At 37.5% G+C, this 8,643-nt stretch overlaps 1 protein-coding gene across 3 annotated transcripts in view; it reads right to left on the reverse strand.

The window, feature by feature from the left end:
- The window catches only part of FRMPD2 (FERM and PDZ domain containing 2), a 76,466-nt gene extending 68,480 nt beyond the window's left edge, over positions 1-7,986 (reverse strand). For all 3 annotated transcript variants that reach the window (XM_065067353.1, XM_065067355.1, XM_065067354.1), the window contains exon 1: positions 7,598-7,986. The gene's annotated coding sequence lies outside the window, so the exon portion shown is untranslated. The remainder of the gene's footprint in view (positions 1-7,597) is intronic.
- Positions 7,987-8,643: the final 657 nt, after the last annotated feature.

The raw sequence follows: 8,643 nt of genomic DNA on the forward strand, positions 1-8,643 counted from the left end.
GGCTTCTCCACATGGGTAATCCACCAGACTGTACTTAGTGCTGGTTTATTTGAGACCGTGCTGGGGGAAGGAGCACTGCATCCTCTATTGTAGACAGATAGGCTAATACCAAGTGATTTCAGTGCTGATAGTCTAACTAGCTTAAGTTACTCAACAAGCAACTACCCAGAATGCAGATTGTACACCTTTATAGAGCCAAACTGAAATCAGCAGTTACACCAGACCTGCGTAGCTTTTGTAGTGAATGGTTTTTTTAAGGGTAAAAGTAGTGTCTCAGATCAATATTAAGTATGAATTAAATGAATTTTGCTAGCAATGATGTGCAAACTTCTTCCAAGAATTATTAGATTGTGTGGTCATGGAAATCATAATCTCTTTGAAGTGTGATAAATTATCGTTTTAATGCAATGTAGAGATAAGTGATGCATTATTTTACAAGCAAATTGGCAATTGATTTTTAAACACACTCAGAATGCCCTGTAATTTTGGGCTGTATTTTTGACTTCTGGTTTTCATGACCAGCATGATGTGATATTTGAAAAAAATACAACTGTATGAGTGCTCGGGGAAAAAAATGCATTTCATTTCCCTCTACAGCCAGGCTATGCTATGTATATGATAGGAGAGTAAAAGTGATATAAAGATATTGTTATCAGTGTAGCACCGCACATATTCATGGTCCTTCAATTGAATAACAGCTATGATCCAGAAACAAACAATTCTGACCTTCAAACAAGCTGCAACTGATAAAGAAAAGCAGACAGATTAGGAGGCAAGGAGGAAAAAGTTAACAATAACCTTGCAAAAAGGGACTTGATTGTTTACAATAACACTATATTTTAGGACATGATGCTAGATCTAGTTGAGCCTGCAGGGAAAAATTAGAGTATCAGAGTGTAATCACCCACTTTGGAGTTTGGCCAGGACATAGAGGTTAATGTTTTTGTGCCCGGAAAAAAGTAGCAAGGGGCTTTCAGTGCCAATTTGTACTCTGAACTCAAAGAGAAATCTTCTGCTGACTTCTATGGAAGAAGGCAATACCATCCAAACAGGCAAATTAACCTAAAATGCCCTCTCCATTCTAGTCTTCGCAACACATTAATTCATTACATGGATTTTCTCATGTAAATAGATTTTCCCCTGGAAGAATTTAATCTACTCTTCTTGTATAGCTATGAAAGGTACACTGAGGTGAGGCTAACCTGTCATTTTGCCACAAACATCCATCTGTTTATCACATTTCTTTTTAATCTACTTTATTCTAGTTCAGTACATTTTGCTTTATCGTATATGCACACTTCCATCCAAAGAGTTATTGAAATCCAGGGTCAATGAAAGAAATTGAATTGCTTGTAAAAGATAGTGAGCTACAGCTTTGCATCTGAATTTAACACTTAATAATAATCACATATTATTTATTTCATATGCCAGTGTCATTTTACATACAATTTGACTTTATTAGATTTGGCAATCTTATTTAGTAAAATGTAAGGGAGCAACTTGGCTTTTGTTAACCTTCATCTTTACTTTTGCTGCTTTGTTGACTATATAAAGACAACAAAAGAGCCAAAAACTATTACTTTTGTAGGGAAACTGACTTTCCTTTATCAAGCACAGTCATGTGAATTAGATGTACTCAAGGGAATGGGGCATCTGGATTTCTAACTACATGACAGCCTTTTCCACACAAGCCTTTCGGGTGGAGGTTACTGGGTTGTTGGTTCTGCTGTAGAATCAGTTTCTATAGCATGAAAGTCTAAATCCACTACCTGGATGATGGTCAAAAAGAACAGTTGAAAAAAGGTGGTTATGGGACATAGCAGGAATAAGATGGTGAGGAGCAATTGTAAACCAGAACTTTGGCAAAAAGTTTGTGTATAAACACAGCAACAACAACAAAATATTAACCTTGGGTAGAAACCAAGCATTCTGTGAACTGGAAAGGCTTCTGTCAAACCAGAAATGCCTTTCCATTTTTACTGCCTGGAAGCTGTTCTTGCAAAGGTCTTGTCTTTCTTCTGACTGAACATCCAGTTCTGCTTCATTAATCCATTTGTTATCATGAATACCTAGCTGGAAACTCAACCCGCTTTTAAATTGCTAAAGGGTGTGAACAGACATAGATTTTGTAAACAGTTGTGTCTGAGAAAGGTGTGTTGCCTACTATGGTTTGGACATAAATGCCCACTGCAGCCCCTCTGCTTAGAGGTGACTAATGGATTTTGACATGAGTGAGTCAGAGAGAGGCCACATAAGTAGGTCCTCTGACAGATCTGAGAGGTTGCCAACCTCAGCCACTAAGCTCACTAAGAGAATGTGAGTGTAGGCTTGTACTAACAGGCGAGAGGGAGCTTGGACTGTAACCTCGTCCATTTGCACCACTATATCCAGAAAAAGTTTTCTGCTTGTAACAGTACATGTAAGCTGCTGCAAACCCACTGCATGTGAAGATATATGAACTTGGCTAATACTGACTTTGCTTAATTTAACCACTACACTGTGTGGAAGTACCTGAACCTCCAGTGGTCACTTTCAAGAGCAACTTTAGAGACCAGGAATTGTTTCTTTTAGCACTGCACTGAGGGACACACCAATAAAACTACACACAAGTCTTTAAAATATGGTCTTTAGCCAACTTTCTCTAATTACAGTATTTTTTCTTAGCCTTGTATCCTTTTCAGCTTTGTACTCCAATTTCTTATCTATGTCTAAGACCCTTTAGGCCTCAGGTGCTGCTGGATAGTCTAAAAGCACCTCCTGTAAAAAAACGCAGCATTGCCAGCTGGGCGACTCTGCACTGGTGCGGCCTCACCTGGAGCACTGTGTGCAGTTCTGGGAGCCACAAGATAAAAAATATGTTAAGCTACTGGAGAGTGTCTAGAAGAGGGCTATGAAGCTGGTCAAAGGTTTAGAGGGGAAGCTGTATGACGAGCAAATAAAATCACTTGGTTTGTTCAGCCTGGAGAAGAGGACACTGAGAGGGGACCTCATCATGGTCTACAGCTTCCTCACAAGGGGAGGAAGAAGGGTAGGCACTGATCACTTCTCTCTGGTGACCAATGATAGAACCTATGGGAATGTCAGGAAGATGTGCCAGGGGAGGTTTAGGTTGGACATTAGGAAAAGGTTCTTCACCCAGAGAGTGGTGGAGCACTGGAACAGGCTCCCCAGGGAGGTGGCCATGGCTCTAAGCCTGTCAGTATTCAAGAACAGACTGGACAACACCCTCAGACACAGGGTGTGAACTGTGGGGTTGTCATATGCAGGGACAGGAGTTGAACTTGATGATCCTTGTGGATCCCTTCCAACTCAGGACATTCTATGATTCTATGAAATAACCAAAACAAAGGGGACTCAATCCTGCTTTAGTATAGTCAAAGACAAAACTTCTTATATCAGTGATAGCAAGATGAAGTGGGGAAAAAAAAACCTTTTGGAAGAAGGGACTTAGCCAGAGGACCTCAGGTCCTGTTCTGCAAGAGGCTGAACAATCTGCTTTCAAATCTAAGCTGATCAAATGCCAGGAAACATGGGAATTTGAAGTAACCTTTTCCAAGGGTGTTGGAGGGCTAATGGATTGATTTTAAGAGCTGAAAAGGGGTCTGTAGCAGACAGATTAGCAAGAAAGACTTGCTAATTCTTAAAGATCTTTCAGAAGGAATAGCACCTAGAAAAAAGCCTTTTTAGTCAACATCCTTTTACTTAACAAGAGGTGCTGGACAATGGGTTAATTAACATATCAAGCAATGTAATTTCTGAACACACCCATGTGAGGACTTTGACCTGGATGAAATCAGTTTGCCTATCCTATCTCTTGATTTTCCTCTGTGGTTCCACCCCTCAAAGATTAATAACTTAGAGCAACATGTTGCTTTCAAATGCCTTGTGTTTAACAGTTGCCCAGTGATGAATGTGTATCTTTACATCTTTATGACAGAAGAGTTCAGAAACTTCAACAAAAGGGACTGAAAATTCCTTGAAGACAAGAAGTAAATTAAAACACAAATAATATCTGAATAAGAGCAAGACAAATGCATATTCCAAATACTCTAAGAAAAGTTCTTGTGGCCTATCTCAGGGCCCGCTATGCAATAAATCAAACTCAGAATACAGAATTAGGAAGATTAAAAATAGGGCAAATACTAACATTTGGATTGAGCCATAGCTTTTAAATCATCATTGATAATTTCAAAGTAACTTTACAGAGTTTATTAATAGTCTGTTCCAAGCCTAGCAGTACATTGATGTGACTTGATGAAGGCAGAACACTTTCTGTAGTCACAGGTGGAGAAGGAATGGATGCAGCTAGTCTCAGTCTCGCTGCCTCCGACTTCCTTGAGTCGTGGTACCACCTATTCTGTTGATGACAGATCTGATTTAATAATTTAGGTTATATTTTGTTGTTGAAGAACAGTACTCTTCCATAAGACAAATTAAGCTTATAAAAAACATAATATTGAAATTATTTACTAAGAAATGACAACTAAATATATTGTTTATATAGGCACTGTTTATCTATAATATTTAAAATTGAAAACCTAAGTAAATATAAAAATAAATTAAAGTGTCATTAAAATTGAATTAAGGGAATGTTGTTGCTATCAACAAACTAATGACCATTATTGATAATCTTAGGGGAAATAAAAAAAAATCTGTATTGAAAATAAATGTAATATGATAGTTTAATCATAACTGTATGAATATTTTAAAGAAATATAAAAGGAAAGAATGTGGGGAGACTAGATGCCCTCACTGTGTACTTTAGACTTTTAAAAATGTCTGAATTAAACTCTGAGCTTCTTGTGTATATCATGCATCTCAGGGCAAATACAGTAACCCTTTAATATATTAAAAGTCTGGTTTTGATACATGCTGTCATTCATGGCAACGTGAATTTTACCTGGAAATATAAGCATAATAACTGGATAAAAAGCTGGATAATTACTAATTCCTTTGCTTAAGTACAACCTACCTATTTCAATGCTGCTTGGTCATAAGATACCAATAAATTTTAACTACATGTAAAGCTGGAAGAGACAAATAGCACATTTTTTGAAAGACCTAGTTTAAAATTAAGTTAAATCATAACCTAAGTTATTCACGTATATTCCATATGCAAATTTTATACTCTGGCTCATTGTTATTATAATTGTTGTTATAATTTTGGAGAGAATACACTGTATTACTCATACCAGAAATGAATCTCATTAAGTAGGAAAATCAACTCTCTGAAATATGGGTTGGAAATTTAAGGATTTATAATTTGGATAAACACTTAAAAGTATGTTAAAAAAATCTGTTCAAATAAAGTAGACAGGTGGAGCCAAATCTGTAAACACTGGCAAATCAATAAGGGAGTTGCCTTGTTGCTAAAGCATGAGTTTTCCTTAGAAAGATTATGCCATGGAAATTATAGCTGCAGTGATACAGCCTTTATAATATGATATTTTTTCACCTTCTAATGTAAATTTATTTTATTTCCTTTCTAGAAACATGCACTTTAATCAACAGGAAAGTTAACCAGACTATTGCAAAGTATCCAGCACTCAAGGGGGATAAAATTTCATTGCTGAAGAAAGCCAAATTTCACTGCTTGGAAATCATAAACTTCCCATAGGTTGGGCCAGTCTTTAAAAAGTCTAATCTTTGAAGGAGAGGATTGAAATCTGATTCTTGAACAGTGTGGTTATGTGCCACTCTGTAGTGAATTTCATGAGCTGAGTGGTAAGGGTGACAAAAGAGGTGGCTTAATTACAAGATCTGAGGACATTATTCCTCCAAGACACAAAATGTTATTGATGCCAAAAGGAAATGTATTCTAGAAGAACTCAGCATCCTATAGAATCAGAATTACAGGGCCAAAATCAGATTTTGCCTTTACTTCAAAGGAAACTTACCTGTGAATTTCAGAGGAGAATATTACTCTATCTGCAGTCAGTTTGCAAATATATATTCTTTCAGTAGAAATGTATAAAAACATTTCCCTGGATAACTGCATTAAAAAGAAAGTGGTGCTCTGTTTTTTCTAGCTAAGCTTATATGTTCTATCACGTCTACCCTGGCTGACGTCACCCTAAGGACCTCACAGAATGTCTAGCTATGACAGACATGTTTTTCATGCAGCTTTCATTAAAAACTCATTCTGCAGGAAAGTGTAACAGACTGGTGGCCTATAACTGACTCTAGTACATCTAATATGTAATCTACATTCTAGAGCTTCAAAGACTGAAACTTCCAAGACACTCTGTCTGCTGCTGCAGTGCCAGAAATAGCAGGACAGTAGAACTCAAGCACCATGTTTCTCTTTTATGTTTATTGGCTTATGTCCTGTTTTATGCATTATGTAATTCTTTGCAATGAGGCAGCCTCATTTCCAGATATAGGAACAGGGAATGAAGAGTCAAATGATGCGCTGATGTTGAGGCTAAAAGGTAACACCACAACACATATAAATGAACCTGAGCAGGCTTCACTCTAGCTTCCTTGGGTGTCAAAGGAAAATGAAGTCCCAAATTAAGGATGGAGAGCTAAAACTTTAGACTATACTGTCCAGGCTTCCTAAAGTCTCTCCATAGCTTCTCAAGAAGCTAATCCTACTGTTACCAATGCTGCGGTGGCTGGCCTATTGTTAATATGTTGAACAGGTACTCTAAAGGTAATTTTTGAGTCCTGAAAGTGTCACAGTTATACCTTTGTTTGCATAGAGAGGTATCCAAAGCTTTTGATTTTGATGCTGACTGACTCTATCACCTGAGAAAGTTGCAGTGCCTTCTTTCCCCACATCGCTGAGGATGATGTGGTTTACTATCATCAGTGACTCACTTTAGATATAAATAGTAATTCACCATTATTTGCTTTCCTCTGGAATTTCCATCTAAAACTTGCTAATTCAGTAATGTTTACAAAGTGTAAGCCTAAACTTACACACAATAAAGCTGCTTGTATTTTAGAAACTGCAAATGCAGGAACTTCCCTAAAAACACATAAGAGAGCAGTGGAGAAGAAATTAGGAAACCAGTTTCTTAACTGAGAGTCTTTAGCCCCAGGTCATAATCACTATAGACAAGCCTTTCTGGTGTTTGGATTTCAGTGCTGTTTCAAAAATAATAGTACTCAGTATAAATCCATTAATAAATAACAAACATGTTTTCCAGAATCATACAAACTGTATTATATAGATTAAGACTTATTCCTGCCATAGGAGCAACAACAATTTAGCGCCTTCTATTCTTTTGCTTTCAATAGAAAATAAAAATAGGCTGAGGTAGTCTGAATTTTTATGAGTGAAATCCTGCCATAGGTGAACATTTCTAACTCCAGAAGAAGGCAGGAGAGACGGACCACTGACATTCTGGACCCCAAGCTGACAAATTCTCTAGTATCACTTTTCATACAAGTGAGCAACCTTTTAATCAGAACTACCTAACAACTTAAGAGAAATGAATTGAGCTTTAATTTAATAAATAAATAAATAAAATTCCAAAACCAAAAACCACAACAGGGTAAATATTAGATACTGCTGTACAAAGCCAAGAAGATGATTGCCTTAATACTTATTTAATTGCTAATGAGATTAAGAGAAAAACTAAGAACCTACCTGTACAAGTTGGACAGACGCTGCATCCAGAATAGTTTGAATTCTTCTATATTTTTGCCCAATACTGATTGTTTAGATCATCATAGTGGTAAATGTCACATCAAACATATTCAGAACTTGCCTGGACTTCTGTTTCTTGGATTTTCCCTCTTTCTTCTGTCTTCTCTCTTTCTTTCTCTTTCTTCTTTTCTCTCGTTCTACTGCTTTGTTTATATCTTGTAACTAAGCGCTGTGGTCTGGCAAGTGGCTAAGCAAGTAAACAGTAAGGTTCCTTCTCTCGCTTGCAAGCCAAGCCTAGCAGCTCCTGGTTTGAAGTTGAGGGCAACATCATATTTGCTGAGGCTGTTTACACTTCTTCCTTTTTTTTTTTATTTTTTTTTTTTAGGGGGGGCATGGGGGGTGGGGGGGGCAGGCTGTTCACCCACCAGGTGATGAGAGTCAGCTTTTAGGAAGTGGCTCAATATAAATCTCTGGGTCCGTCGACAAATAAGAACTCAAGTGGATTACCTGACGCACACGGGAGCATTAGATGTAAAGCCCCGTAGACTGATGTCACTTTCAGGCCTTGCCAATCCCTAGGGAAGCAGCACACCAAGGCAGAGACTGATGGTCTAAGGACGTGAGTGTGCCTTTTATGAGCAGCAAAATCCTTCAGACTCAATAAACAATGCAGATAAGATTTTGATGGGACTGCCTGGCAGGGAAAAAAAAAAAAAAAGAAAAAAAAGAAAAGAAAGGAATTTGTGTGTTTTTTTTTTTTTTTTTAATATTGCTCAATCTGAAAATTTCTGGCTAATTATTGCAGGGTGCAGTTATGCTCAGAGCAAGGCAAAGGAAGCTCATGGGACGCTGACAAGCAACTATGAGCTGTCCATAGGAAAGTGAAAAATAAAAAAAACTTAGCAAAACAAAAGAAAGTTATGTTGGACTGATGCGATAAGACCTTCACATTAATTGTTCCACCATTCTTTTCATCTCTGTTTCACTTGGCATTCCACTTTATTTCTTCTCGCCTCAAAACAACTTTCTTCTCGTTTGGGCTAAAT

The sequence above is a fragment of the Columba livia genome, chromosome 6 (genome assembly GCF_036013475.1).
Source record: "Columba livia isolate bColLiv1 breed racing homer chromosome 6, bColLiv1.pat.W.v2, whole genome shotgun sequence".
Taxonomy (NCBI): domain Eukaryota; kingdom Metazoa; phylum Chordata; class Aves; order Columbiformes; family Columbidae; genus Columba; species Columba livia.